The sequence below is a fragment of the Vidua macroura genome, chromosome 2 (assembly GCF_024509145.1).
Source record: "Vidua macroura isolate BioBank_ID:100142 chromosome 2, ASM2450914v1, whole genome shotgun sequence".
Classification (NCBI taxonomy): domain Eukaryota; kingdom Metazoa; phylum Chordata; class Aves; order Passeriformes; family Viduidae; genus Vidua; species Vidua macroura.
In genome coordinates this window covers 116,320,016-116,347,992 of record NC_071572.1, presented here as the reverse complement: position 1 = coordinate 116,347,992, position 27,977 = coordinate 116,320,016, and the positions used below count along the sequence as shown (strand labels likewise).

Below are 27,977 nucleotides of genomic sequence, written 5' to 3'. Positions count from 1 at the left end.
GGCTTCTGTTCTGCCTTCGTCTCCCAGTATCCATTCCAAGAGCAGCCTTCATAAATCCATGGGGGACGGATGCTACAGCAGCAGTGGTTTATAAAATCCCCCATAAAAACCCAAAGTCTGTGAGGGAACAAGACCCAGTCTGTGGAGTCCATTCAACTTTTGGGAAAGCTGCTGAGAAATGGGATCTGATCTCATCCCAAACCCTCGACTCGTGCTCTCTGTGGCAAAGGGCTGCAGGATCTCACCCGCGTGGTTACACAGCGGCACTTGGGATGTTTTTCTTCCTGCAGTCCTTTTGTCAGGAAAGGGGCAGCCCTTCAGCCTCCAAGGTCAGCCCAGGAAAAGGGCCCGCTTCCCAGACATGTGGTACTCATTTGCTTGGAATTTTTGACACCACTTATTACAATCCAGCGCAGCTGCAAGTTCCCAGGCTCTTGGTTTTGGGGTAGGATTGAATGGTAAGGGAGGAATGCCCCAGCTTCTCCCTGGAATCTTACAACACAGTGCATTCCCAGGATTTAACAGATCCTGCATCATTATGGTCGGCCTTTATAGCTTTAGGAAAGCAACCCCAGTGTGCTGGGGTCCCCGAGAAGGGGTTGGTGGTGCTGGTGACCGGCTGCACCCGGGCTTTGCCGGAGTTCTCCGGGCTGCACCGAGCGTGACCCAGGTTCTGTCGGTGCAGATGTTGGGGCTGGGGGTGGGTTCCACGGGAGGAGTCTGCAGAGGGGACTCGCAGCTCAGTGTTAGTCAGCTGCAACAAATGCAAAGCAGGTTCTGGTTTCTTGCCTTCTGCTGTAATAGCAGGAGCAGTGCAACCGTATGATTAACGGCGAGAGTCTGAAAGTAGCAGGATAATAAATACTGGGAATTCAAAGGAAACCTCAGCTTCTGGCAATTACAGAGTTTGTGCAGCAGAGAGATGGAGCGTCTGACTCCAGTGTTATTTGTGACCTACTTGGAGCTGCAATGTTGCAAGAGACTGTTTGTTTAATCCTCAATTGCTATTTCTTTAAAGTTATACCGTATTCGGGTTAAATACAGTCCTTTGAACGTGGACTCATAGATAAACATTCTCCTCAGAAAATTCCACCACTTCTTCTTGTCTTAATTTTTGCTGCCAGCGAGTGCTCAATGTGTTCCTTCTTTTTCCATTGCAAAAACCCCCGCCCCGATCCTCCATAACCTTTCCTATCATGTATCCAATATTTTATAGAGCAATCACAAAGGGTAGTAAATTGAGTAAAACATACTATCCTTGGCAGGATTTCCCTCATGACTAAATCCAATATGAACAAAGAGGACAAGGGCAAATAACTTCACTTATTCAGGTCGTTTTTCATAAGAATCATAAAAATTAGATAGAAAGGGCCTATTAGATTATCTCTCCTCTCTTCCATTTTGCCAGTTCTGGGTTGTTCTCTACAGTAACCTTGTGAAATTTTACATGTCCAAATGGAAGAAAGATAATTTTTCCTGCCGGTTATTATTTTTTTGAGTGGAAAAGGATGGATGGTTTTTCCATCTGGCCTAGAAGTACTTCTTGTGCTTCTACAAGGCTCATTTTTAATTTCCACAACTGTCTCCTCTTCAACAGTTTTATGTTCCTCTTTTTGGGCACCGTGATCTTATCGTGAGGCGTTTCCTAAGCTTGGGCCCGTGTTTTTAATTCCACCCCATTATTCCAGTTGTTCAAGTATTGGAATAACCCTGAGGCCATCTGTAACAATTTCACCCCATTGTGTTTCTGCCCTTCAAGTGCTCGCCAGATTAATGTACCAACAACAAGGGATTGTTCTTGCTGTATAGTGGGAAATGTTTAGAAATGCTCTTCAGATTAAAATAATTTAAAATCCTCTTAAAAAATTGTTTTCCCTGTCCCTACCCTCCCCGCCCCCCCCAGAGAACTGCCAGGGAAGTATATATAAGATGACTTAAACCACCCAAAACAATAAAAACAAAGCCTCTTACATTGGTAAAGGACCATGAAGAGCTGGAGAGAAGCTGTCGGTGCAGCAGCTCTAGAGCTTGTGTTTAACTCCACACGTGTGGTTTAATTGCTGTGCTGAGCTTCTCCCAGGCTGAAGAAAGCAGTTGCAGTTTTTGACCTTTGTTGCTCTAAATTAAAGGTGTGTCAGTGTCCAAAAAATGCTGAAACGAATATGGGTTTGGAAGGAATTAATGTTTAAGGAGTGTATGTGCTTATCTGCTGCTAAAAGGTCACTGAGGAAATTCTTCAATGATCCCAGTGTTGTGGGGATGCTGCTGAAATGACAGCTCTTGTTCTGTTTCCAAAAAAAAAAAATCTGGATTGGGACTCTGGAGCAAATGGGGATGTGTCTCATGTTACTGGGAAATAGGGAATTATTGAATCATGTCACAGAATCCCAGAATGGTTTGGTTTGAGAGGGACCTTAAAAACCATCCCGTGCCACCCATTCCATGGGCAGGAACACCTTCCACTATCCCAGCTTGCTCCAAGCCCTGTCCAGCCTGCTCTTAGACACTTTCAGGGATCCAGGGGCAGCCACAGCTGCTCTGGGCACCCTCTGCCAGGGCTTTTCCATCCTCACAGGGAGGAATTCCTTCCCAGCATCCCATCCATCCCTGCCCTCTGGCAGTGGGAAGCCTTTCCCTGTGTCCTGTCTTTCCAGGCCCTTGTAAATAGTCTCTCTCCATTTTTCTTACTGGCTCCTCCAGGCACTCCAAGGCCACACTAAGGGGGCTGGAAGTGCACGGGGCCAGGGCCTTTTCATCTCCCAGCGCCCCCAAATCCTTCTTCACAGGGCTGTCCTCAATGACTTCTTCTCCCAGTTTGTCCTTATACCCCAGTGCAGCACTTGGCCTTGCTGAACCTCGTGATTCCCTTGAATCTCCTGCTCCTCAAGCTCACGTAGGTCCCCCTGGATGGCCCCGTCCTCCAGGAGTGTCCCCTGCACTGCTCAGCTTTCAGGAGCAGTGGTTGGGTGGAGTGAAATGGTTTGGCATGATGTTGGAGCATGCACTGTGAGGTATCCTATGGATCCTATGCCAGCCAGTCTGGGACCACACACGTGTGTCATCTTCATCTCCTCAGCACCTCGAGAGTGAATTGCTAGGAGTGGAACTTTGGAGGGAAAATAAGGGAAAGGAATGTGGCCAGCTCAGTCAGGGGGGGATTACGTGCCTTAGTCTGTTCTCATCCTAAAGGAGTCTCAGCATCCAGGACTTGGACCTCCCCAGTGTCTGCTGGGTTCCTGAATTACTGTAGACTCCTGGGTGATGTTAGGGAAATCAGGCAAGCCTATAATTCATGAACAGGAGATATATTGAATGTGACAGGGAAAACAAAGAGAAATTAGGATCCACAGAATGAGCATTTGTGACAGCAGCAGAGGATTCTTGGAAGCTGCTTGTGGATCTTAGTGGGACTGATGTGCTGCTATAATAAAGGGAAATAAACATTTAATATATAATAAGGTGGCTTTTTTTGAGAATTGGTTTTTGACACGTGTATTTGGTTATATTTTAGTCTAAAAATTAGAGTATCCTAGTCAGACATATAAGAAAAGAAGGTTTTATGCTTAACAACATCCATAATTGCCCTTCTTTTGTCTCTGTGGCCACATCTCATGTGTTGATGCCACTCCTGGGCATCCTGCATCCTGATCCCTGTGTGGGAACACAGATCTGAGGGATGCTGTCCCTGTTCTTGGTGGCTCTTGTGTTGTGAAGTTTGTCTGCCTTTTAAAATGGAAGAGGGGACTACAGTGTGTGGCACCACACAGGGATTTTACTTAAAAATACTCCTGTTTTGAGAGAGTGGTTTCCCTGTGAAATAAAACTGGCATCCTTTTGCTCTGTTCTCCATAAAATCCATGGATGGGAGGGTGGCCATGTACAGGCTTGCTGTACATTAATTTTGTTTGTAAAAGCGCCGTAATTATACAGCTCTCCTGCCAATTTGGCACAGGAAGACAAGGAAAATCCCAGGCGGAATGCTTTCCCCATGAAAAGTCTTTCTGTAGGGTTTTTTCCTCCTTTAGCTTGAACATAATAACCTGATTGGCAAACCATTTAAAAAATGAATTGCAGGGCTTCCAGCGTGCAATGATTGGCTCCATAGGAGTTACAGCTTTTGCATACGTGGGGGAAAAATCCAGCTGTGCCGCCGAGATCCGCTGGGATGTCCTCTCTTGGAGAGCCTGCCAGGCTGCAGTGACCTGGAATGCATCCAGCTGGTGCGTCACCTCTGCTACCAGCGCTGCATTTTCTTCAGCTTTTAACTCCATTCCTGCTCTCAGTGGCAGCTGTTTAATTCTTCTGCCAGAGATAGCTTCAGGAGGGAGGGGAGGGAAAAAAAAAGAACTGCAAATAGAGGGAGTGTTTGGAATATTGGGTCTAAACATAGATGATGGTGATGGCTGGTTCCATTTTTAGCTTCCTAAAGAAACGAGGCTTATCCAGCAGTGACATCTGCTCATCGGCTGCTTCCTCGCAGGTTGTGAGTGCAGGGGTCAACGTCAGCCAAATTTTGATTAAAAACCAAGTTTTGCTCCGCGTTTTGGGGTTTGATGGATGGGGACATTTGACTTTGGAGCTTGATGGTGGTTACGTGGCTGCAGGGCAGGGGACAGAGAGTGGCTCATAGAAAGCACAGGAGCAAGAGAGGAGGAGAAGTTCTGCTGTGTGAACTCTGATATGAGGGCAGAGAATAAAAATCACGGCCAAACCATGTTCCAGTAGCTCCCCATCTCCAAGAGAAGCCAGTGTCCCTAGGGGCTCCCACCAGGGGATGTCTTCTCCTGCTCTGTTCCCACCTCTCCTTGTGCTGCCACGACCATTTGTGGGTCACTGAGGCTCAGGGAACATTTTTGGCCGTGTTGTTTGGAGCTTCAGTGAGCTTAAGGCAGCTGTGAGAGTGAAGGCCGGCCTGTCTGAGGCCACAAAGCTGCTTTGCCTTAAGGAGCCCGGCTCTGGGCAGGATTATCCGGCTGCCTGGGAGAGTGCCACGCTTCCAAGTGGGCATGGAAGTGTCTCTGGGAGGAGGATCAGCGCCTCAGTGTCCCCCTCGGTGCCTGAGCAGAGGTGACACGTTGAGCTTTTCAGCTCGAGTCCTCGGGGTTTCTCTCCCGCGTTAGAATCCAGCAGGCTCCTTCGGTTGGGAAGGGACCCTGAGGATCATCCAGGCTGGCCAAAACCTGGCTGACCAAATTCACAGCATGTTCTTAAGGGCATTGTCCAGGGGCTGCTGACAGGCTTGAGGCATTGGCCACCTCTGCAGGGAGCCACTTCCAGCATTTGACCACCCTCTCGGTAAAGAAAGCTTCCAGATGTCCAGCCTGAAGTGGCCGGTGGGACAATCCTCCCTCGCCCGGCTCTTGGATGCATCCCAGGCTTTGGTTTGCCCTCCCTGCTGGCTCCAGCTGACCAGCACCCCCAATTCCTGTCTGCGAGGCTCTCCAGCCACTCCTCTCTATGGATTTGGGTGGATTTGTACAAACATCTGCTGGTCCATGGCTGGTGAAGGCCGCGTTCTGCCGGGCAGCCTTTGTGGCCGCGCGTTCCCGGCGGGAAGGCAGCAAGGCCGTGCCTTGGGGAATTGTACCAACCTGGAGAGTAAAAGCTGCAGCATTCGTTTTGGAGAGGATTCAGCCCCGTTTGGGACCTGGCAGAAGTGTTTTAGGGTTTAGTGATGGGGAAATGCTGTGGCTGCAGAGCTCTTTAAGGCGCCCTCCCAGAGTCTGTGGGGAGCTCTCGGCCGAGGGAAGTAAACTGGTGACCTGGAAAAAGAAAATGAAGGAAACAAGATTAGTCTCCTCGACAGGGAATGCCATCCTGGGACTTATTTTGATTCCTGCCAAAGTAGCAGCCTGAAAGACTTTATGCAGAGAAAATTTATGTTTTGTAATTGGACAGGAAAAAAATACATACTTTTGAGACATATTTTTGTAAAAAATATAGAGATTGGTTCCTGGCTGGAGGCTCTGGGAGTGCTTTGGAGAGGCCACTCTGCATGATATCCTTTATTTAGCAACTGTCATGCCCGCTTGTAGGATCTGTGGTGATAGAACCTGTCCTGGGAAACGTCTGAAATCCAGAATCATGAAATATTTAGTGGACCGTTCACTGCTAATGGGCTCCAGCCCTGCGCCAGCACCACAGGATCAGTAACAAAAGGCTCTGTGTACCAGTGCCAAGCTGCCTGAGACTGCTCTGAGTTTGTTCAAGTCTTATTTCAGGCTTTATCAAAAGCAAAATCTGAGTCCAGCAAGGCAGGGTTTGGTTGGTTGAAACCAGCAAAAGCTTGTTTTATTTTCCTTGCTCAGAGGAAACCTGGGATATGTCATGTGTGGCATACACAGAAGTGAGTTATTTTTTTTTCAGCAGTAGATAAATTGATGTGAGAAAAAAATACACAGTATTGATTTTCCTTTTCCTGTGGCTTTTGAGAGGTTGTTAATGCAGCAAGTACACAAGAGCACTCATATGTCTGTCTGCACAGTAATCGCTAATAAATTGACTTTCTTAAAAACAATTTTTAGTCTGTAGTTTCAGTGACTTGATTTGTGGAGTAGATGATATCTCCTGGCACATAATTACTCATTTTTGGGCCATGTAAAAGGGGGGAGGATAAATTTTCCTGCATTATCTGTAGCACTGAACATCTCTCCCATTACTCACACAAGTTTTTTCTCTGTATCCTCTTCATTACTGTAGCTGAGCAAAGAGGTTTTTAAGGATCTGAGGCTTTTCTCAGTGTTAAAATTTACAGTACAGACACTTTCTAGAGCTAATTCTTGTGCATTCTGACACAGCAGTGGTCATGATCGTGACAAGGACAATGATCTATACTCAGGGGGACCAACAATTCGTTTCTCTCAGTGTCTCCAGAGTGACTGCAAAGAACTTGTTTTCCTTTGGGGAAAAAAACCCAAACCTGCAGTAGGACCCATGGTGATAATCACATTAACAGTCCAGTGAGAGCAATTTGGTGACACGTGACAGAATGTGACATGCCAGGCCCTGTCAGTCTGGTGGTGGTGGTGGTCTGAGGACGCTGAGGAGGGCAGTGGGCAGGAGCTGACCCATGGAGTGGGATGAGGTGTTGGTCCATGCCTGGGGAATTGTGGGTGTCCAGTGGAAGCACTTCCAGTCCTGATGCATGTGGTGAAGCTTTGGAATCACTGGTGTTCATGGACACTTCTGTGATGCTCTTTGTTCTCGCTGTTCTGGGCTTGCAGTTAAAATTTGGTGGTCACTAACATACTAATATTTTCTCCCCATTATCCAGTGCAGGATTGCACTGTGTCCAGTTTCTCCTGGATATGGTCTACACAGTCAGTGTTATCAGGGATTTGTTGTCCCAGAGGTTTTGTTCTAAAGCCTTGTAGGTTGCCATGGTGGCACAGGGACCATGTTGTCACTGCTGTGAGAAAGAGACAGACATTGATTATGTTGCTCTGAGGTGATTTATTCCCAATAACTCCTTGTCTTGGCAGTCATCTGGTGATCTCAGCTCTCATGACAGTGATTTTTCTTCAGTATCTTTCCTGACAGCATTTTCCTGATTATTCCCTTGGTCTTTGCTGTTCTAATGTCCCACTTGTTTTTAGCCACTTTTCTGGTTTTTGTTCTCTCTTCCTGTGGCGGTTCTCAAGGTCCTGCCAAATCACAGAGCTCCACTCAGGAACCTTTCTGTGCAGGAACAGTGAGTCTGTGAAGGAGCAGTGACTGCAGTGTGAGGTACAAAGTGAAATTTAGGACTTGTAATTCTTGCACATTCTCAGCATTGCTGTCCGCCCCCCCCCCCACTTTATGTCCTGTTTACAGTGCAAATGGTTTCTGCAGGAGGGCCGTGGACATCTGTGTGTTTGGCTGTTTATTGCAGAAGGCTTTTAGTGGGTCAAGGAAGCACACAGAGGGGAGCTTTTGGAGTGGCCTGTGAAATGATTTTGCTTAGCTTTGTTTCAGCACTCCTTGCACAAACCTCTGCTCCCTCCCCTTAGGTCGCAGCTTTCCAAGCTGTGCCAGCAAAAGCAGAGTCAGGCTCTGCTAAACTCAAATAAAGCACGGGGCACATTTAATTTGCATTTGTGCAGAGGTGCTTAATTACAAACACCTCTCCTTCTGCCCACTGTACTCCTGGTAGTTCCTTGATTGCTCCCAGCAGGGAGCTGAGCAGCTTTGAGGGTGGATGTTGTTCCCTTAGGTTTAGGAGGGTTTTCCAAATCCCATGGAGTGCTGTGCTGTGAGATGGATGAGTAAAGGTCAGTGGTTTGATGTTCCCAGAGGGCTGCTTATTACAGGATATAATCATGGAATCACAGAATATCTCGAATTGGAAGGGACTCACAAGGATCATTGTGTCCAAATCCTGGCCATGCTCAGGAAAACCCCAAGAATCCCACCCCAAGGATGTGTGTGAACCTCCCTGAGGGTTCACAGTGAGACCAACACTTCTAAACTCTCTCAAGGGTTTGGTAGGTGGGGTAGCATGCACCATCTGTAAACCCATGCATGGATTGGAAAGAAAGCTTGTGGTGAGACAGGAAAAACAACCCCAAACCTGAGCTATTGCCTGGGGAAACATGGGAATCCCCATTAGAAAGATTTAGATTAGAGAGCACATCTGCCAGGAGGTTGGCTCTTGGGATTCCATCAGGGAAGTCCTACCTGTCTTCTTCTAGAGAGTAAAAAACAAACAAAACACAACACCAAAAATCCCACCAAAACCCATCCTGAAAATACATTGCATGTCTGTGTTATTTATATGCTTAGAACTGGGCATCCTCTTGCAGTGCATCCATATCCTCTCAAGAGATGGTCCCAGGATATTCCAGGTCCTACTTTGGACATGCAAGCCTTAGATCCAGCTTGGAAATTGTCAGGGAAGTTATTTTCTACTGAAATACAAATATCCCCTTCTCACCCCCTCAAGAAGCATTAAAGGCTGTTTGGAGGAGTGAAAGTGCAGTACAACATTTAGTTATAAACTGAAGATTTCCAAGCTATGTTGACTTAGAGCATCTGCTAGTGAAACGTGTCTGCTCTGCAGACAGTTTTTGTACTTGTGCTGTGCAAGCACATTTCAAACAAGCACAGCAAATGTGCTGCTGAGAACAATCCAGCGGTGCTGCTTGGGTCATTTAGATGACTTAATAGGTCTTTTCTTTTTCCTTGCTATCTGCATTAAATCAATGATTCATATAAATTATGCCAAAGGGAGTTAATTGTTATTGCATGGTATAAAAAGCTGCCAAACTAAGGGCAAAACTCTGATTGCAGTGCATGAAATAAAATGGAGCTGTGTTCTGATTGCTGAAAGCATAAAATGGCTGAACCTGTCACCCCTACCAGAACAGCCTGCATTGGAATTCTTGTGGAAACAACGGCAGCAAAGGAATTGTAGAAGCAAAGGTTTGGTGACTGTGGCATGTTTGGAGGCGCTGGCACATTTGGATGTCTTCAGAACACACAAGAAACATTAAATGTGAAATAGCCAGCTCAAAGAACTGTGCTTCTCTGGTGCCTGGATCTGCAGAGGAATTTAGGAATTTAGCTCTGTTGGTTCAGTGGGAGTTGAGCTCCTAAATACCTTAATGAGAATGGACTGTGGTCTGTCTAATAGGGTTTATTTCTCATCTCTGCAAGAGGGGCACTGCTACCCTTCTCTCTTGTGGTTCCCCCAGCACATTTTCAGGGCTGTTTGAAGAGGAATTGGTGCTTCTCTGGAGCTTGATTGTGGCTTTTCCAGCTTTTCAAGGTTGGACTTGATGATCTTGGCTGTCTTTTCCAGCCTGAAGGATTCCTGAAGGCTCTCAGAGGGAGGGTACAGCAAGGGCACTTGAAGACAAGCTCAGGTGCTACCCTTTGCTTTGGAATATTTCTCACTGTAGCCAGTGGAGAAGCAGAAGAGGATCTGTCACGTGTAACTTAATTTTGATGTGCATTCTGCACTAAATCTGACATGGCCCTTTCCTAGGGAAGCTGCATTTTACATGGAAGAAAGTAAAACAATGAGAAGTTCTTGGAATCATGGAATGGCTTGGGTTGGAAGGGACCTTAAAGCCCATCCAGTTCCAATCCCCTGCCATGGCAGGGACACCTTCCACTGTCCCAGGCCTTGGACACTTCCAGAGATCCAGGGACAGCCACAGCTTCCCTGGAAAACCTGTGCCAGGGCCTCACCACCCTCCCAGGGAACAATTTGTTCCCAATATCCCACCTGATCCTGCTCTCTGGCAGTGGGAGGCCATTTCTCCTTGTTGAATAATGTGAGAGTTGAAACACTGCCTGTTGTATGAAGGAGAATGGAAAAAGATACACTTTTAGGAATTGTTTGGAGCTAAGTCTGGGTGTTTTTCTGCAAGTAAAAGTAGTTTTCAAATAGGAGTCAGCACTGGGAAATAAAATAGAGGAGCGTGTGGAATATGTAGGTCTGGGGTAGGGTGGAGGAGGACAACACCGGGGAGATGTTAGCACAGAAAAGTGTTTGGAATGAGAAGGTGGATTTGTTGGAGCCAGTGGGAAAGTTCAGGAGCACCACGACACACCAGAAACCTGGGAAATGGCAGTGCTGGAAATGAGGAAATCCACACTTTGCAGTGACCAAATAATTAATAAGGGACCATTTCTGGCCTGCTTGGTGACCTGACCTGACTGCAGGAACTGAATGTGTGGGGTAAGGATTAATGTGCCTTAGGCAAGGTCTGTGCTGGGATTGGAACAGGAAATTATTAAAGTCCTTTGCAAAAGCTGGAGGAAAGCTCGTTATTTTGCTCTAATGTTATCAGGAATTTTTATAATCCATGTGCAGTGTTCAGGAAGGTGAAGCAGTTGAGTGTTGGGGGGCTCCCCGCTATGATCTCTTTAAAATATTACTCTAAATTTTGGTGAGTTTTCCACCAGCACAGCACCAGTAATACCTGTCCCTGTGTGGCATAGGGAATTAAGTGAACAAAAATTAAGTCTACTGTGACAGAAATTGCCAATGACTTCTAAGGGAAGGAGAGATTGGGACTGCTTCAAACAAGTGCTTAATAAACCCCAGTGAAAGAAATGTTGACTTAACTCATTTTTAATTGCTTTTAAGCTCTTAAGTGAGTTTGTTATTGAAAGTAATTAAAGGCCTTGAAAGATTGTGGGGAACTTTGGGAACACCTCTATGGAAAGGCAGTTACTCACCTTAAAATAATTTTTACTGCTACCTAATCTGTCTGAATCGCTCAATTAATTCCTTAATGAAGTGTAGTTCAGCACAGGGATGCTGCTCAGGTATGGCAGAATGTGTGTGCCTTGGGTATAATGGAAGGCAAAGCACCTGATAAATAGTCAATTGTTGCTTTGAGAAACTTTATGGATAAATAAAAATAAGACCAGTCAGTTTTGTGAAGCCCTTTTTTGACCAGGACTCCTTTTCCCAAGAGAAATACATGAGATCTGGAATGGGTGAATTTTCTAGAGCTGAAAGGTTTCCTTGCAGAATCACAGTTTAAACAATGTTTTCATCAGTGTGGCTCAGTTGGTTTTTCAGATGGAAATAACTCCAGCACGAAGTGTCTCTGTCAATACAACAATCTCCAAATTGATTTTGTTGTCATGTTTCCATTGAGGACAGTGGAGAAAAGATTTCAACGCTGCCTTGTTTGGCTTCAGTGGAAAAACATCCTGAAGGGATCAAGGGCTGTTCTTAACCTGGAATTCAGGTTGAGAGAGAGGATTCTGCCCCTGAGCCCAGGTGAGAGCCCACCTGCAGAGCTGCCCCAGCCCTGGGGACACAGCAGCAGCACCTGGAGCTGCTGCAGAGAGCCCAGAGGAGGCTCCAGAGCTGCTCCAGGGCTGGAGCCAGGCTGGGAGAGCTGGGGGTGCTCACCTGGAGAGGAGAAGGATCCAGGGAGCCCCTTTAGGTACTGGAAGGGGCTCTCAGTGCTTATTTTCTGTGCTTTATTAGCAGTAGGATCTGTCTCCCCAAATTCTGCTACTCAGCAGTGCATTGAGCTGAATGATTCCGATATTCCAGTTAATTTTGAGTTTGGAGACTGAAGAAAAACCCTTCCCAAAAGATGGCCCGTGTAAATTGAAGTAGATTATTAAACCAGACTAGAATTTACTCCCCTTTGCTCTTCTAAACACAATGAAGTGAAAATCAAGAATGAGGGCATTTATCTTCAGTGTGTATTTTTCTGGATTACAAACTTTGGCAGATGCGGCGCAGAGCGATGTTTCTTGGCAAACTGGCATGTTTGAAAGACTGGCCTTAGAGAAATGAGTCTCTTTCAAATAGAGCTAAATATAAAAGCAAACCAGCTCGCACTCTGTTTAAGTCTCTCTTATCTGCTGGTAGGAGTTCAGATTAGAGTGTCTGACTGAAATATCTTGAATCCATCCATCCTGCTGCTGCATTGACTCACAGCTCGACACCTGAAATCCAGGGCTTGGCAGGAGCAGGGAGCCCAGTGCTGATATTTCAGTAGCAGTTGTCCTTTTCCTGCTCTTTGGCTCCAAAAGCAACCCCTCCAGTTTTCCAGGGGATTAGACTTCTTTTTTTTTTTTTTTTTTTTTTTTAATCAGTAACTGTGAGTAAGTAAAAATGCGGATGGGATTTGCTGCTTTTCCTAAGCTCTGGCCTTCTGCTGGCATCCTCCAAGTGGGAAAGTTATTCTAAGGATACAATGGAAGTGATGTCAAAGGGAGCTGTGGTCAGGGGTGACATTCAGAATCCCAGTGTGTGTCACTTGCCTTTCTTGGGGGCCAAGCCAACAGGATGTTCCTGGAGAAAGGACAATGCCCAACTTTGCCAGTTTAATGCTTTCCTCACTTTTCTTGCCTCTTGATCCTGCATGTGAAAAATGAAGGAGGATCTTGGGATATTTAATACTCTGGACTTTCAAGAAGCTAATTTTAGAAGCTCATTGCACACCTGGAGATGTTGAGTCATTGTGTGTTGTTCCATGCAGTTTTCCTGGATGTTTTCCCGTGGTGGATGTGTGCAAGGTGCTGCTGAAGCACATGGCCCTTTTCACCCTCTTCCTTAAAAACTCCTTCCCCTCCTGACTGCCCAAAGCCATTGCTGGTGACTCCCAACACTTCCAGTTCTTCCACCAGCTGGGTGCTGGAGATGGGTCTTTGGCAGGAGGAAGCTCAGGAGCTGGAGGCAGCCCGGGAGCCTTTCCCTCCTGAGCATCATCCAGTGTTTGGGGAATCCAGGGGTGAATTCCTGCTGGTGCTGCCCCTCGTGCTCCATGCCAGATCTGGCTGTGTCCTGTATTTCCTAACTCCAGGGTGAAGCTGTCCCTGGGAGCTTCCTTCCTCCTGTGCCTCTTCTCAGTGCTGGGCTCCCTGGGCTCTGCTGGTCCAGCTCTCCCAGGGCCAGCTGGTGAGCCAGATCAGGGGACAGCAAACCCAGGTTATTTTTAACCTGGATCCCTTCCCTAATCCAGGTCTCAGTACAGCTCTGGGCCAGTCCTGATGGCCCAAAGGCAACAGCCAGTTTTTTAGGAGAGGAAAGACAGGAAGGTGCTTCCAGCCAGGAACAACCCTGTGGTTTCCTGCAATGTTCTCTGCCTTCCAGAATTCTTTCCTTCCATGCCTTTATTTCCTGCTAGGTATTTGCACAGATGTTTTCACTTCCAGTTGCTCCAGGTGGATCTTTAATTTTTTTTTTTTTTTTTTTTAAATGTGCCCTGCGCAGAATGGAACTCAGATCCATTCTGGATAATCTGTATGTATTCACTAACATTTTGCCCTGTTCTTCCAGAATTCAGGTCCTAAGTGCATTAGGCTCCATGATAAATGTCTCTGGTATCCTCTCTGTGGTGTCTGCTTGTTCATGGCTTAACACTGCACCCTTCACTATTGCCTTTAAATTCTGTTTCTTTAATTCCATTCCCTGTGTGAATAAAGGTGTCTGAATTAACCTTCACAATGAACCTGCCAGGCCTTTTCCCAGTGTCCAAATAGATTCTCATTAATCCCTCTTTTGTAATGCAGGGAAGGCTTGTGTTGCAGTGTTTTGCTTTGATTTTATTATTTTTTTGTTAATAGAGGAAAAGGCCACACTGAGGCTGCTCTCACTGAAAGGTTTATTTTTATTTCTGAGACAACGGCTGCATATAATTTTTAATGTTGCACTTACTGGAGGTTGACTGTTGTGAGCAGTACAGTCAATATTTCCTTCAATTAACAATAATCTTAGATAATTAAATTGTTTTCTTTCCATTACAAAGTCGTTGGTGACTTAGAAACCCCGAGGTGCCTTATAATATGTAACTTGCACAAGTGAAAATAATTATTCCAGAGTCAATTCTAGAAGAAGTTTGGGAAAATTGTTGAAAACAGACAGTGAAGAAAGTGAACATTGACTTTTGGGGAACTTTTCCCCTTCCATTTTGTGGGGTTTGGTTACTCAGAGGGATAAACCCAAAATGTTGTGGAATAGGATTTAACCCTGCAGAATGTCAGACATTTGCTGAATGTTTTTATCTTCATTTGATAAGCAGTTGTGGAGTGGGTTTTTTTTTTTTTTTTCTACCACTATTTTATCAGAACCCTCTGCAATCTACCAAAGCAGGTGTTTTAATCACCACATCCTAATTAACTAATTAATCTATTTTAGAATCCATCTACCCAGCTCCTATCACTGGAGTCCAATTTTGTGGACAGAAGGAAAATAAGGGATTAAAAGAGAAATATAGAAGAATAATTGTAGTAAGATCATCATTGAAGTGTAGCTACTAAAACAAAAGAAGAAAACTAAATTTGGGGCATAGGAGGGAGGATAGAATTAAAAATCTTGAAATAGCACATGGAGTTGATGAAGATATTAGGGAATGAGCTTCCCTACTTAGTAGCTGCAGTAATCTTAGGAAATATTAAGGGATTGAATCTCTTTCATAGCAAGAAGCAAGTGGGAAGGGAAGGAGGAATTCTGGGCTGCAGGAACCTGCTTGGGTGTCTTTGCTTAGCTTGGTAAGAAGGATGGAGGGGGACTTTTTCTGGGAGCTTGCAGTGGCAGGGCACAGGGAGTGGTGTCCCACTGCCAGAGGGCAGGGCTAGATGGGATATTGGGAAGCAATTCTTGGCTGTGAGGGTGGTAAGGCCCTGGCACAGGTTGCCTCACAGAAGGCAGGGCTGTTTTTTTTTTTTTTTTTCCTGTGCTCTTGAAGTTTTTCCCTAACTAAATCCCAGATCACACTCTTGATGAACAAGGTTGTGCCAACATTACTTCTCAGCCTTGTGCTATTTCCCTAGATTTTCCAAAGGCACACCTTCTCACAAATTCATTTGGTTTTTCTTGTTCTTTAATGAACGCCTTTGCACTTCCACTCAAAGACACTGATTGGGACTGATTGTTTTTCTGCAAATACATCCAAATTTGGTCGATCCTGACTGTTCCCTGCCAGTTTTTGAGCAGTGGCAGAGGGCAGGGATGTGTGCTGGCAGCTGGACAGCCTCCTTCTCTGCAGCTTTTCACAGCTTCTCTCTGCAGCAGCAGCATCCACTCCCTCTGAACTGAATCATTTTGACTTCTGGTCAGGAAAAGACAGAAAAGGAGACCAAAAAAATCCAAAAAAGGGTTAATCTGCTGAGTGGCAGCACAATGTGAGCAGGTATTGATGCTGTTGCAGCTGAAGGAAGATGCAGCACCAAGGTTAATGAGAGGTGGGGACTGTTTTTCTCCCTCTCTGTAGCAGCCAGAGCTGAACAAAAGGGGGAATGTTTGGAGAATCCCTCAGCATTAAAGGCTGTGGCTGTGCTGTCCTCCTGCCAAATCCTGGAAACCCTCGGGATGTTCAGCACCATTGGACACTCACCTTCAGTGCTTGTCAGCAAGAACTATGGACTTCCTTGGTTTATACAAACAGGAGGATGTGAAAATGTCCCAAAATGGGGACTTGGAGCAAACTGAGGTATCAAAGCAGCTCTGAAATGAAATAATAATGGTAAAGGCGTGGGGACTGAGGTGTGAAAGCAGCAGAAGGAGTGGTTGGTGATCCCGTGGTTGATGCTGAGCCTGGTGCAGCAGGCAAAGCTTGCTTTCCCGAAATCCAAGGGGGGAGGAAGACGTGAGGGAGGTGGTTTTCTCCCCCATTTGCTTGAACACTTATTTTCAGCTTCTTTCTTGCCACAAAAGGAGTAATTTGTTTAATTTTACAAAATGTTACTGAAGCTGTTGGAAGTGGAGCTGCAGCCCACGTCTTCTTAATAAATGAGTGTGTGTATTCCTGGAAGGAAGTTAAAATGGGACTGTGTTATATTTGGTACCTCCTGAAGTACTGAGGCTACTTTGAGTACAGAATGTGCTCTGAGAAAGACTAATTTGCCACTGCAGAGCCTGATGGGATGAGATTTGTCAAGTCCCTGTCTCTGCTGAAATTCACTTACTCTTTCCTCTCTCTCCTGAAGATATTTTTTTCTATCTCTGAATTGAAGGGCCATAAAAACAAGTCAAAAAGCCTGAAACCAGAATTAAATTCCAAGCAATGAATATGCTTCTTATAATGTGGAAATACTGAAGTCAAGCATCCTTGGAAGCAACAGGTGGAGATGTTCCTGACCCTTTTTCCTCAGTGTGCTCATGCCCTGCTAGCACCGGGGTTGGGATTATTGGGACACTGGAGCATCAGCAGGGTGGGTTTTGACTTCTCTCCAAGGATGCCATCTCTCATGGCAGGTGGTGGCTTCCTGCAGGAGGCAGGAAGAAGAAGAAAGATTCAGTAAAAGTGAAGATTTTCCTGTTTTCTGTTCATTTACAAATTCATGCTGTTTCATTAGCTGGCTGGAAGGGTCTGGTGCTGTAATTCTACAGGGAAAGGTGGGATGTACCAGCACTCCCTAAAAAAACCTCTGTTGTTTTACTGGATTCAATGTTTTCTGCCTCCTGCTTTCTCCCCTAGAGTGTTTTTTGAGTGAATGTAAACTAATACAGGATCAGTGGTTAAAAACCATGAAAAAAAAAAAAAAAATTTAATGTAAACCTTTTGGTACTGGGTTGATTAAAATAAACAACTGTTCCAAGGAGCTGGTCCTGCTAATGGGAACAGTAGGGTTTCTGTTCCTCCCTGTAATGCATAAAGCATGTGGAGTGCCTTGAGAGCTTTTTTTGGGTGCTGCACTTCATTTTGAGGGATTTCATTTTCAGTTCTCAGAGCTTTTGTGTCAGCTGGGAAGGGAGGATGTAGGAGTAACATGTAAAACTCAGGCTAAAACCTGTTTAGTCCCAAATCCTGACAAATAGCTGGTAAACAAGTATTTAAATGAAAGCTTGGACTTTGTTTTTCTCCCTCTGGGAAGCTGGGAAGGCCTTGGTGTTATTGCCAGCTCGGGTATCCCTTCCCTCTCCTCGTATCCTGTGGCTCCAGCGCTCCTCCTTTTTTTTGCCTGCATTTCTTACATGCCCCATCTCTCCTTCTGCTCCAGTGGAGGTGAAGACCACTCTGGGCTGGGAAGAGCCGTGTTTTCTTCCAGCAGGTTTTCCACAGAGCCTCACGGGTGTTTTTCTCTCTCTCTCTCTCTTTGTGTGTCCTTGCTGCTGCAGAGCTCTGGAATGCTGTGAAGACTCCCTGCCCAGGCACACTCCTCTCCGGATTATCTGCATCCCAAGGAAGCTCGTGTCCAAGAGGTACCAATTCATCCTGTCTTTGTGCCCTTCACTTTTAGCTGCTCCTCCCAAAACCCTTTCCCTGCTCCTTCCAGACAGGAAAGCCTTGGATGCCGTGGAGATTGCAGCTGTTGCTGTTTGGTAGGGTTTGGACTCTTCTTTCACTTTGCTACAGAAGCACTTTACATTTTCAAATGAGAAGTGATTTCTGGGTCAAGAAATGCATAAGCTGAAGCTCCAGCAACACTCTGTGCCTGGTGTGTTTTATTGTGTTGATTTAGAAAGTTTATAAACATCAGGTCTTCAGCAGCCTGAGTAAAACACACAGTACTTATGTGCTGCTCCTATAAAGAATTGTGAGAGGGGCTCTTTTTTTAGTGTTTATTAGTCTTAATATCTTCCTATTAAATAATACATTTTTGTTTTATATTAAAAAGGAGACTTGTGTTCATCAGCTGGGTCAATATTCCCCGGGTTGACACAGACACCATTCCTGATAAAAAAATTCTGTCATTTGCCTGGAGACAGGCAAATTGTTTTCTAATAGTTTCTATTTCCTGGGAGAAGAAAGCTGGAAACAATGTTTTCAGATAGAAACTTTGCAGTGTCATTTGGTTGGAGCAGTTTCTATCTTAACTCCTTGTTTTGGTTTATGGAGCCCAGCATGATGAGACCTGAGCAGGTCAAGCCCTTTGAGCATGTACATATATATGTGTGTGTGTGTATATATATATATATATATATATATATATATATATATATATTTAAGATAATTTAATATGTTATAAGCGTGGGAGAACATGGTCTACAGGAGCTGTGAAACAGGAACATGCTCCCTCAGGAAATCCCTCTGGAAAGTATGCTGGGAAAATGTCCCTGTGTGCCTGCCCTTCCATTTTCCCTTAGGGAATCACACTTCCCTGCTGGGCAGAGAAGACACAGGGGTGGCTGAAGTGTCTGCTGACCCCATCCAGCTGTTCTTGTGCAGGAATATGGAAAAACCAGCCTTGACTCTATGGGTTTTTTTTTCCTTTTTATATGTTTTGCTGCTCACTTAATGACATGAACTTTAAATGTCAGCTGCTCGTGGGTCTGCTGCAGTGTGTTGGGATCAAACCTTTGGGCACACTCTGACCCTTATCCTCACAATAATTTAGCACTCCAGCCCTGCTTTGGGAAAAGCTGCCTTAAATCAATGCCTCCTCTTTGGGTACAGACAAAATCCAATATTTCTGCCTCTCCCACCACACCAGCTTAGGTGGGATGAGAGAGAAAATGCCAAGGATTTCAGAAAAGCTTTTCCTTGCTTCTGCCAGCCTTGAGGCAACAACAGTGATCCTCTGTCCATCTCCTGCTTCCCCTTTTTCCTCTCTTCACAGTAGAAAAAATGATAAATGAAAAAAAAAAAAAAAAAAGAGGCTTTGAAGCTGCTCCTATCCTTTTTTCTGTATGTTTTCCCCCATTTGGGCTGTGCAGCTTTTTTGGGATCTGAGAAGCAGAAATCCAGGGCTGTGGAAGAGGAGAGGCAAAGCCAAGGGTGGGTGGCAAGGTGGGAGAAGGGACACAAAGTAAGACTGGAACTGGTAGGTGGGAGATCCAGAGAACAAGATTGTGTTTCAAGTGGGAATATGTGAAGTGTTGGCTTTGCACAAGACAGCTCCTGCTCCAAAGGCTCCTGGTCCAATCCAGCTCCAGATTAAGAAATTTGAAGTTCAAGAGTGGAATTGATGGAGCCTGTGAAGATTTGACTGACCAAGCAGATCAAGGTTGCTCTCCAGGCTGTGATTGCCCTGCAAATATTTTCTTTTGGGTGACTTTATCTTGAGTTGAACTGTTAGACTCAGTGTTCGTTCAGGAATCAAAAGGTGGAGGAAATTGAGTTAAACTTGAATGTGTGAATGCTCCATGCCTTGGCTTACTTAAGTTGTTTCCTACTTGGGAAATACCCCAGTGCTTGGGAAATACCCCACTCCCCCACATCCTAATTGAAATTCCAGCAATTAAATAGTTAAACACGGGGGGGTGGGTGGGTGTGTGTGTGTGTGTAAAATCCATGTGTTTCTATAAATACCTCTCTTATCTCTGTAATGGTTTGGTTTGATGTAAATATTTTTAAATGTGCTTTTACATTAGGCTGGTTTTTATCCAGTGTGTGTGTGAGTGGAATTTGGAACTGGGCCTGGACTTTATACTTCTGCTCCTCAATGTTTCTGAACTCATGTGGAAAATTCCTGGACTTTAAGTCTCCTGAGCATTTCTGCCAGTTTGGTGGGCTCTTCACTGGGCTGGGAATGCACTGAATCCAGAGCTGAAGTGGAGCATTTTGCCAGCAGCTCTTGGACACTTCGATGCTGTTGGGAACATCATTTAGTGATTTTTTTTTTTTTTTTAGCACAGGAGCAAATCCTTTGTTCACAGATCTGAAGTTTTCCTGCATTGCCAGCTCTGTTTTGGAGAACAAAATTCCTTTCAGAGAACATGTGATATGGAAAATGATTTCTGTCAAGCCAAGTTTTGTGCTGCATCCAGCTCTGGGGCCCCCAACATCAGGAGGACGTGGAGCTGCTGGAGAGAGCCCAGAGGAGGCCCCGGGGCTGCTCCAGGGCTGGAGCCAGGCTGGGAGAGCTGGGGGTGCTCACCTGGGGAGGAGAAGGATCCAGGGAGAGCTCAGAGGGCTAAAGGGGCTCCAGGAGAGCTGGAGAGGGACTGGGGACAAGGCATGGAGGGACAGGACAATGGGAATGGCTTCCCAGAGGGCAGGGATAGGTGGGATATTGAGAAGAAACTGTGGCAAAAACATTTTAAAAGGGGATTTTTTTAGAGGAGTGGATCTGACTCATAAAAGTATTTGCAAGAGTGTTACCTAGGATGAAATGCTGCGTCATTAATCTTTATAAATTCATCACCTCATACAAGGAGGAAGTTTCCCTATGTGATCTGTTGCAGCGTATTTAGGTGCATCACAGATTCCCCAAATGGTTTGGGTTGGAATGGATGTTAAAGCCCATCCAGTGCCACCCCCAGCCAGGGGCAGGGACACCTTCCACTGTCCCAGGTTGCTCCAACCTGGCCTGGAATACTCCCAGGGATCCAGGGGCAGCCACAGCTCCTCAGGGCACCCTGTGCCAGGGCCTCCCCATCCTCACAGGGAAGGATTTCTTCCTAAGACCCAGTCTAAACCTCTCTGTCAGTTTGAGAGAAGGCTTCACTCCCCCTTTTCCTGTCACTCCAGGCCCTTTTAAAGTGTCTGTCTTCATCTTTCCTGTAGGTTTCTGTCTGTCTTCATCTTTCCTGATGAAGGTTCCCTTTAGGTCCTGGAAGGTCACCATTAGGTAACCCCAAAGCTTTCCTTTTCCAGGCTGAACAATCCCAAATCTCCCAGCAGAGCTGCTCCATCCCTCTGATCACCTTGGTGCCTTGTCTGGATCTGCCTCACCAGCTCAGCAGCAGCAGCATGCTCTGTTCAAGGGCTCTGTGGCTGAGGTGAGCTTATGGGAAACATCCTCCCTGTCCCTCCCACCTTTCCACAGCGCCTTCCCGCAGTGTTCTCCACATTCCTGCCCTGACAAAAGCCATGCTGGAAGCAGGGGCCTTTCTCTCAGATGTATAATTCAGCCCCTCTTCCCGGCGTGCCAGCCTTGTTTGTGTTGATGAATGAATGTTCCCTGTGTACAGCCTGCAGATTACTCTGCTCCTGGAGTACAGTCCTGCTCAATGTACCTGGTTCTGATTAAGTGCATTTGAATTTGGGAGTGTGCTTAATGAGCTACACCTTTCACAGATTCTTTTGTTAATTCAGAAAAGCTGCCTGCTCTGATTTATGGCGCCAAAAGGGGTAAACTGCCATTAAAAGCATTAATTAGTCTTGGTTGACTGCACAAAGAATAGACTTGGTGTGAGCCAGTTTTTGATTTAGCCCTTTGATTTTTGCCTAAGCTTGTTAGAGGGTCTGTATCTCTGGCTGTCTCATGCTGGATTGTATAATTGGAATTTTGTGTGAAATTCTTGGGCTGAAGGAGCAAGAGCCAATTATAATCAATAAAGTTGTGAGGCAATTGGGCAGAACTTTGCAGATAGTTCAGTACAGAAGTGTTCCTTTTTAACATGTGGAAGTGATAACTTGGGATTGGCAGATTGGCAGGAACGATATCCCGAGGCTTTGCTGTGAGCCCTGGGCACTGTTGGTAAACCTCAGGAAGGAAAATATTCCCAGGAGCCTTGGATCTGCCCATTGTGCAGTGCTCCAGCTGCATGTGAATCCCAGAATCCCAGAATGGCTGGGCTTGGAAAGGGACACAGAGGTCATCTAGTCCAACCTCACTGCTCAAGCAGGATCCCCAAGAGCAGGTAAGCCAGGATTGTGTCCACCATCCTTGGGATTGTGGGTTTGGACTATCCCCAGGGAAGGAGACTCCACACCCCCTCTGGGCAGCCTGTTCCAGTGCATGGTGACCTCACAGCAAAGTTCTTCCTCTCGGGAAGTTCGGGTGGAACTTCCTTCATTCCAGTTTCTTCCTATTGCCTCTCGTCCTGTTGTACCACCCAGCAGAGCCAGGTGGTAGCACTGGTGGTTTTTTCTTTTCCACTACATCTTTATCCATTTTCTACAGGCTAATTGGAAAAAAAAAATCAAAAAGTCTTATACCCTGAAACATTGTTTGTGTTGTATCCTTGGAAATCTTATATTACATGGATGAATGTATTTCAGTGTCTGGTACTTCTCAATTCTGGCCATCAATTCTCCACACAAAAGTTTGAAAATTAATTGAAATGCAAATCATAGCCTAAGCTTTCTTTCCAATAGACTTTCCATAATTATGCTTGACTGCAAAAAAAAAAAAAACAAAAAACAATTCCATTGCTATAATTTTGGTAATTGCCTCTGGTCTGTTTGAGAATTAAGATTTCCCTCTGTCTGCATAAAGTTTCCTTCTCTCTTAGATATTATCACATTAACTGCTCCATAAAAAGAAGGTTGGACTGGGCTTCCATCCCAACTTGTCCTTAAGGAGCCAACAGTTGGTTCCTCCAGCTCTGCCTTAATTTCCTGGAAGAACTAGAAGGTTCCTTCTCCCTTCCTTCTTCCTGCACTCCTGGAGAGATGATGGTGGTACCGTAGGACTTTGGAGTATTGAACTGGAAATATCCTCTGGATATTCAGGGAGATGGGAACTGCCTTTAAAACACATTCTTAGCAAAAATTGGTTCCTAACAGCAGCACAGATCTGAAATGACAAATATCTTTAGAAGCATGGAGGTATTTAAGATGTATTCCCTCCTGCCTTCCCTGAACACATCCAAGTCCTTGGGGCAGTGAGTTTCCAGCGTTTGTTCCATGTTTGGCAGATGGATTTTTGGGTAAGAGTGAAAGCCTTTGAGCTTCTGTTTAGTTTTTCACTCTCAGTCAGCACATCCTTGGAGATAAGTCCATCATGTTGAAAGCACTGGAACAGCCAGGGAAGTGGAAGCTGCCCCTCTCTTCACAGCCACAGCCTGGGCTTGGTTATTCCCAGCTCCCACATATGTTCCCATCTTTGTCTCTCCATTATTTATTTTCCTTTCCCATTGAAGGAAGTGGTTCTTTCCAGAATGAGAAGCATTAAATTGACTTAAATGCTTTGTTTGCCGAAGTAGCTCTTTGAAGTGGATCTTTCAAGTTTCTTATGTGATCTGGGGTTTGATGAGACACATTTTAACCTCATATTGAGGGAGGAAGGGAGAGTGGAAGGAAGAGAAGGAACCTTCCAGTTCTGCCAGTTTTGATCCTAACTCACACAGTTTTCCACATTCCCTTTTAACACTTGACTTGTGCTGGAGCATCCCGACGTTGCGGGGTGATGTGTGGGATCAGCAGGATCTCACTGGTCATCTTTTCCAGGCGTGTCTCCAGCATTAAGTCTCAAACTGGAAAGGTAATCCCCTCGGGAGGCTTGACCTACTCTTCAAATTACTTTCTCCTGTCCTTTTGAGGCCTTGGGTTTTATTCGGATGGCTTTTTCCTCCTCATCAAGGCACCTCGTTTAATTGCTGTGACTGCCAGGCAGAAACCTCACTCTCACTCTTACAGACCTCCTTTTCTTCAGCTCCTTCATAATAAAGTGGTTTTGGAGCAGGGCCAGGCCTTTAGCCCAAAGTGTCTTCTGGTTTCATATCAAACAAGGGACAGCACAGCCAGACTGCTTCCCTAATCCCTCTTCCCAAAGACAAAGGTGTCAGCACTGTCTAGACATTGGTGTTCCATGTGCTCATTCAAGGCTGAGGGTTCCCCCTCTCTCCTTTTCATCCCACATAATTGTCCTCAAAGCCTCTTAATCTGCCCTTGCTCAGTGGGTGAAATCCCCCATACAATTTGGCATGGATGTGTCCAATTTGGGAGTAGGTGGTCTGTGCCCCTTTGGAGCAGAGTCAGTAAAACAGGATGAGTGAGCTCTTGCTGCTGTACAGACCAAGCATTTAAAATCTCTTTTTTCCCCATATTCATGCTGTATCCACTCAGGAGATATTACACAGCAGCTGTTCTAAAACTTTTATATTTCTTTTATGGTTGTTTAATGCCTTTCTTTGGGTCGACATTTTGCAGCTTTTCCATGGGGGAATGGGTCCTTACAAGCTACAGATTTGGAGTAGGAAAAGGAGCAATTCAGCTGGTTTCCTGGGCCTTTGAAATTTTCCTTCTGCTGATGGCAGGTTTTGACCTCTTCTTTCTTTGGAAGTGTTCTGCTGGGAAGTTTGGCTAATGGGAGATGATTAGGATCCTGTTTAGCCTTGGATGTGGTCTGGTTGTGTAATGGAGAGGTTAGGTACAAAAAAAGCAGGAAAACTGAAGACAAATTGATAGCAGAGCAAAATCACAAATTCTTTCTGCCCAGAGTTCTCTGTAATTTTGGAGTTCCTTACAATCCTTTTGGGGAAGAAATTTTCCCTAGGAGCAGAGCCTGACTCCCCCAGCTGCCCTCTCCTGTCAGGACACTGGCTGAAAATTCCTTGGCACTTCAGCGTGCTCCTTGTGCCTGTCTGTCAGTCTTTCTGGCTGTCACAGCTGGGAACAAGGAGAATCGCTGTGTTTTGTGTGTTCTATACAGCTGAGTGTGTCATTTCAAGTTAAAAATAAGACATCTTTAATGTCAAGATTGCAAAGTTCAAAAAGCAGAACGGGGCTGGAAGTCAGTAACTGCACTTTCAGTTTGTTCTATATTTATGTGAGGCCTTATCAGCAGGATTTCTGTCCAGGATTCACTCCCTAAAAAATCATTCATCCAAGAAAGATGTCTTGGACTGAGGGCTATGGAAACTGGGGGATAATTAATTACTTGTAACTTGTGAGGCCACCTAAAAATGAAGATCTAGGCTCTTCTCTGAGTTCAGCCTGGTCTAGTAGTGAGTGTCCCTGTTCATGGAAGGGGATGGGAATGAGATGGGCTTTAAGACCCCTTCCAACTCAAACCACTCTGGGATTCTGTGGAAACAAGCAGCACTCTACATTTGTGGAGCTGCTGTTGCCTTGTTTTTGGGTGGGTCGGGTTTGAAAGGTGTTTTTCAGCAAAAGTGCCTGGAAAGAAGCTGATTATTCATCAGAAGTTACCAGTAAAGGTGTTTGCTGTTGTTCCCAGGTACTGCTTGAGGATTATTTTGCCAGTTCATTAAAGGCTTGGATAGGGATTTACAAGCTGATAGCTTTGGTACCTCTGGTGGACTCGGGCTGGAACCCCTAAATATTTTGCATTTAATGTTGAAATAAAGTGGGATTTCGGAGTGAGAAGCCAATTCTCTTGTTAGTTTCAAAAGGATTACAGGCAGAGAGTCTGCAGACTGGGGACAGTAATTGGGTGTAGCTGTGCTGTATGGGAAGACCACAGCAGCTTATCCACCGTTCCTCCTCCCCTCCATTTCTGCTCTTCTTGGGGTGGAACAATGACCCTGGAATGTCACCAGAGCATCCTGGGGCTCCCTTCCCCCAGCTGCCAGAGTGCAGGAACGGCAGATTCCCATCCCCACGGTGCTCCTGGCCTGCCAGAGCATCTCCCTGCAGCTCAGCTGTGAATCATTGCTGTATTTGTCACGTGCAGCTCCAGCCTGGCTGGAGAGCCTTCGGTGGGAATTCACGGCGCTCTGCCAAGGCGCTGCATTGTTGTCAGAGCCCCGGAGCTGATCATGCTCAGTATTGCATCCATGGCACTGCATTCCTGCATGCGAGCTAATTAATGAGCCTAGGAATTTGTTGGGTTTAGCCCTGGGGATTACGGAGTGGGTGTGGGTGTTCTAAACTGTTAATCCATATATTTTACTGCTGGAAAAATTCATTTTCCTGAGGGTTATTTGGCACTGCAAGTGCATCAGCAGGATCTCTGTAATGCAATCAGAATATCTTCTACACAAGAGGAAACGTGTATTCTTTTTCCTCAAACAAAAAGACAACTTGCTTTACGAGGGAAAAAAAAATTCCTTTCACAACCTTAAAATAATTCATTGGGGAAAAAGAAAGCTTTTTGTTTTATGAAGGTTTTGTGTCTGCAGGATCCCAGCTGAATGCCGTGTAGGAATTGAGTGGTGCTAGTGTTGATTTAAAAAAAAAAATCAGAATTCCTTGGACATGGGAGGTTATCAGTCAAATACTGCTTAGAGAAATTGTTGTAACGTGCTGCCTTCAGCACCTCACCGAGGCGCGGGGATGGGCGATAATGTGAGCAGAGTGAGCTGTGTAAGATCATCACTTTTCTCCTGATAATTTAACTAAATTATCAGTTTACAGTAGGAGTATCTGTTTGCTAAAATGAGAGGAGAAAATCATCCTTAAACTTACATTGTCCCTGTACTCATCCCCCTGCTCCAGAGCTTGCTGCCAGAGCAGGGAGAGCATTGCAGGATTCCCTGTGGCTCTGCCTTCCCCTGTGTGTGTTTTTATAGAGTTCCTCCTCTTGTCTGCTCCTTTGATTCTGCTTTTTCCTCAGAAGGCCACACACAGAGCTGAACCTTCAGTTCTCGTCACCATTGTCATCTTTTGTGCCATTTTCTTTATCCTTTTCCAGTCCCACCTGTGAAATAGGTGTGGCTTAAAAAAAAAAAAGAAATCCCAAATGCCAGGTTTATGGTCAGGTTTTTGTGTTGCTCTGCCGTGGCTCACAAATGAGGGTCGGCCTCAGAACAGGCACAAATGAGTTTTACTGGCTCTTGAATGTTTTTGCAGGCTGATGAATTTAAAGCAGAGGGAATGAAAATGTGGAGGTGCATTTGGGAAAGGGTGTCCCACATCTGCTCCATGGGGTCCAGCAGTGGCACCAGAAGAAAGGCAGGAACTGAAGGCCAGGAAGTTCCACCTGGATGTGAGGCAGAACTTCTGCCAGGGACACCTTCCACTATCCCAGGTTGCTTCAATCCCTGTCCAGCCTGGCCTTGGACACTGCCAGGGATCCAGGGACAGCCACAGCTGCTCTGGGAACCTGTGCCAGGGAAGAATTCCTTCCCAATATCCCATCCATCCCTGCCCTCTGGCAGTGGGAACCCATTCCCTGTGTCCTGTCCCTCCATCCCTTGTCCCCAGTCCCTCTCCAGCTCTCCTGGAGCCCCTTTAGGTACTGGAATTTAACTCAGAAATACTGTTAATTTAGAAAAAAAAAAAAAAAGAAATGCAGTGTTTAATGCATTTTTTTAATCATTTGGCAATTTCATTTTCATTGCATGGATACAAATATTACACCATTCAATCAAGCATTTCAGAAGCTCCATTATAAGTGATTTTTGGATAGCCAAAAATTGCCTCTAGGGGATCTTTCTAAAACATCAGCCACTGCAGTAGGAGCAGGATTTATTATTTTATTCAGCGCACACACGTTACCTTGCATCTCTCAGCAGATGATTTCACTCTCTGCACTTCTCTCAGGGCTCTCTGAATCTCCCAACTTAATTATGACTGTTATGAATAATTTATTCTCCACAAACATTCCTTTGTCTCTTCTGTCTCTTTCCCAGTTTCCACTGCTGGTCCCTGTAAAGGTTCTGGGAGCACCTTTACAGGGACCCTTTTGGGAGTCTGAAAATCCCATGTTTAGTGCAGGCTGTTTCCTATTGCTTAACTGCTCCCTAATCTGTAACATTCCCTTTTCCTACTGTCCTATAACTTTAATTTTTTAATAGTGTCTCGCTGGGGCTTTTGTAAGTAGCTTTTTGAGGTGGTTTATTCCCCAGTCCTGGTCTCTTTAGCCACAATTGAAGGATTTGGGTTGAGTTATTTTGCTTCCCATGCTGTGTCTGTTTACCTGAGTGAGGGCACTGCAGCATTCCAGCCACTTTGCTTCATGGGAGAGGAGACACTGGCTAATTCCATGGTAATCCTTAGGACACTTGTTAAAGATAAGGACAAGTCCTGTGCTGTTGCACAGTGAGCGATTTGAATGTGATA

General features: G+C 45.5%; 1 protein-coding gene across 2 annotated transcripts in view; it reads left to right on the top strand.

The window, feature by feature from the left end:
- The window catches only part of FAM168A (family with sequence similarity 168 member A), a 129,174-nt gene that overhangs the window by 21,597 nt on the left and 79,600 nt on the right, over window positions 1-27,977 (top strand). For both annotated transcript variants that reach the window (XM_053970243.1, XM_053970242.1), the window contains exon 2: window positions 17,519-17,602. The gene's annotated coding sequence lies outside the window, so the exon portion shown is untranslated. The remainder of the gene's footprint in view (window positions 1-17,518; window positions 17,603-27,977) is intronic.